The 3,628-nt window shown below is 37.1% G+C and overlaps 1 non-coding gene across 1 annotated transcript; it reads right to left on the reverse strand.

The window, feature by feature from the left end:
• Window positions 1-493: 493 nt before the first annotated feature.
• LOC140885837 (small nucleolar RNA R71) lies at window positions 494-599 on the reverse strand. Its single transcript, XR_012151251.1, has one exon. It is a non-coding gene; the product is annotated as a small nucleolar RNA R71 (small nucleolar RNA).
• Between the last annotated feature and the right edge of the window lie 3,029 nt (window positions 600-3,628).

The raw sequence follows: 3,628 nt of genomic DNA on the forward strand, positions 1-3,628 counted from the left end.
TACTAATTAATTTCTTCTTATTTTTAATTGCAGTCTATGCGACGATCACAAAGTGCAAACTCTTTAAGAAGAGCTAGAATAGAAGAAATTGCAAGAATGGTTGAAGAAGAAGCACAACAACCTCCCTTGGTGCCGATTAGAAATCACTTCAGGCCGACAATCCAGACCCACTACTCTGGAATCGCTCGAGGGACAATAAATGCCAACAACTTTGAGTTGAAGCCGGCCTTAATCAACATGGTTCAGTAGAACCAATTCAATGGAGCTGTCACAGCTGATCCTCATTTACACTTGCGCACTTTTCTTGAGATTACTGATACAGTAAAAATAAATGGTGTTTCTGAGGATATAATACGCTTACGTTTGTTTCCTTTTTCTCTTAGGGACAAGGCACGGAGTTGGCTGTAGTCATTGCCACTAGGAAGCATAACAACTTGGGAGGGCATGGCTGTGAAATTTTTGGAAAAGTTCTTTCCACCATCAAAGGCAACCCAGGTGAAGATTGAGATCAGTATCTTTCAACAGCATGATTCAGAACAGCTATATGAGGCATGGGAAAGGTACAAAGATTTATTAAGGCGTTGTCCTAATCATAATTTTGCAGATTGGGAAGAAATAGAGTTTTTCTACAATGGACTAAATACGCCTACAAGAATGTCTGTGGACTCTGCTGCTGGAGGTACCATATTTGCCAAGGATCCCATTCAGGCTTATGATATGCTGGAACAAATGACTATCAATAGTTATCAATGGCCGTCTGAATGTATGGGAGTCAAGAAAGGAGTGTACAGTGTGGATCCTCTCACATCCATCACTGCACAGCTATCTGCATTGAGTACACAAGTTGCTTCTCTGAACAAGGTAAATATTGCAGAACCTGCAGGTGTGTCGGTTGCCATAGAAGAATCTCATCCACCTAAAGAAGCTCAATACATCAATCCCAGAGTTTACGGGAATTATCGAGGTAACCCTCCACCTAATGCTTATCATCCTGGCTTACGTAACCATGAAAACTTTTCCTATGCCAATAAAAAAAATGTGTTGAAACCCCCTTCGGGATTCAATACAAATCATGGTGAAGGGAAAGCATCTTTGGAGGATGTTGTGTCTACATTTGTGACTGAATCTAACAAGGATGTCGAGGACTGAAACTCGAATGGACAACATGGAGACACACATGTGCAGTTTGGGAGCTATGATAAAATCCATGGAGACACAGTTTGGACAGCTTGCACATGCTTTGAAGGATCAAAACAGAGGACAGTTTCCCAGCAATACTGAAGTGAATCCAAAAGAACAATGCAAAGCAGTTGAGTTAAGAAATGGGAAGAAGTTAGAATCTGAAGAGAAGAGCAGAGCAAAAGAAGTAGAAGAACCAGTGGCTGAAGAAATTGTGGTTGAAGAGCCCAAGAAAAAATCTGAATCTAAACCGATGTACAAGACACAGCTTCCATACCCACAACGGTTTAAGAAGAAGGCACTTGATGAGCAATTTTCCAAGTTTCTAGACAACTTCAAGAAGATACACATCAATATTCCATTTGCAGATGTCTTGGAACAAATGCCTAACTATGCAAAGTTCATCAAAGATGTAATGTCCAAGAAGAGGAGATTGCAAGACAATGAAGTGGTGAATCTGACAGAAGAGTGTAGTGCAATCCTGCAGAAAAAGTTGCCACAAAAGCTTAAAGATCCAGAGAGTTTTACTATCCCTTGTTTTATTGGTGGTTCTAAAGTTAATCGAGCTTTATGTGATTTAAGAGCAAGTATTAATTTGATGCCTTTTTCTGTATACAGGACTTTGGAGCTTGGAGAAGTCAGAGCAACCACCATCACTTTATAGCTGGCTGATCGGAGTATCACATATCCTCGAGGTATTGTGGAGGATGTTTTGGTGAAGGTCGACAAGTTCATCTTTCCAGCAGATTTTGTAATTTTAGACATGGATGAAGATGAAGAAACTCCTTTGATCTTTGGACGACCTTTTCTAGCTACTGCACGAGCACTGATCAATGTCCATAAAGGAGAGCTCACACTTCGAGTTGGTGGTGAAGCAGTAATTTTTAATATCTATCACACCATGAGGGGACCAAACGAGGTAAGTACATGTAAAAGTATTGAAATTGTTGATTCTCATAATTCCTTTTCATGTGCAGGAATTACCGATCCACTCGAAAGATGTTTGGTGGCGGATGAGGTGGTTGATAAGGAAGAATATTGGGAGTTAAATGAGCAAAAAGCAATCCTTGACAGCGCTCCAAAAGAAAAGATGGTAAGTCCTAAGGAAACTGAAGCTTTGGAGAATAGTGCATCAGAGGTATCCACTGAAACTCATGATTTGAAAGAATTGCCTGCGCATTTATGTTATGCATTCCTTGGTGAAAACTCTACTTATCCTGTTATTATATCTGCTCATCTGTCCGCTGTAGAAAAAGATAAGTTGTTGAGAGTTCTGAGAAATTTTAAAACTGCGTTAGGATGGTCAATTTCTGACATTAAGGGTATTAGTCCAACAATTTGCATGCATAAAATTTTGATGGAAGAGTCTTATACCCCTTATGTTGATCATCAAAGGCGGTTGAATCCCGCTATGAAAGAAGTAGTTAAGAAATGTTGTGAAAATTTACTCGCAAGCGTACGAGTGTCAAGTTTTAATATAGTGAAAGAGAGAGTGTCGATCCCACAGGGAGTAAAATGAAAATATTCAGTACTTGTAATTAAAATAGTCTTAATTTTATCTAGAAAATCAAACTTCGAGAATTTTGCAGAAGAAATAAAGTAAATAATGAGGAATTATCAAGCTCACACACACAAATTTCGAGGAATTATCAATCAGAGAAAAATAGTCCAGAGGTTTTGATTTTACTTGGTCTCGATAATATTCAATCATAATTAATCTATTTTATGAATTTCTTTCGATTAATAACCAAGAACACTTAGATTATTCTATTCCCTTCTCCCGAGCAACAAATAGAGTGTATCAACTACAATTCGATTTCAATATCCTTATTAAAAATCTAGATGTAGTGATATGTGTAAAATAATGTTCCTTAAAGGTTCTATTAAAGCTATATACTCTCCCGATTTATATAAACAATTAACAATGTAGTTCCTATTGATCCTACTCAAAATCCCCTTTCCCGAGCAATGATTCTAAGTAAATATAACAACTCAATTTATGGCCAGTAAATTAAGAAGACATTCAATTCTAGAAACACAATTAATCTATAGAAATTCAATTTATTAAAATCAAAGATTCATGAATATGTCTCAACCAAGCTACGTCAACTTCTAAACTAGAAAAGTTTAGTTCATGCTCAAATTCAATAAAAACCAAATCATGTTTAATATCTCAAACATAATTCAACAATCAAAAGAAAATAAAAAGAAGAAACAAAGCCGTAGTCTTTCTTCCATGTCTGGTCGAAAAGTCTTCATCTTCGTTCCAAGCAATCTTCAATTCTTCAACTCCAAAAACTCACAAAAGTGCTCTCTAGAATATTGTGTGTATTGGCGGCTGATAGATAGTTTAATGACTCAGAAAAATCCCTTAAATATGACCTAACAATTGTCCAAAATAATACCAAAGATATCCCCAAAGTTTTCATAAACAGTCGGACTCTTTATT

This window comes from Henckelia pumila, chromosome 2, assembly GCF_033568475.1.
Source record: "Henckelia pumila isolate YLH828 chromosome 2, ASM3356847v2, whole genome shotgun sequence".
NCBI classification, from domain to species: domain Eukaryota; kingdom Viridiplantae; phylum Streptophyta; class Magnoliopsida; order Lamiales; family Gesneriaceae; genus Henckelia; species Henckelia pumila.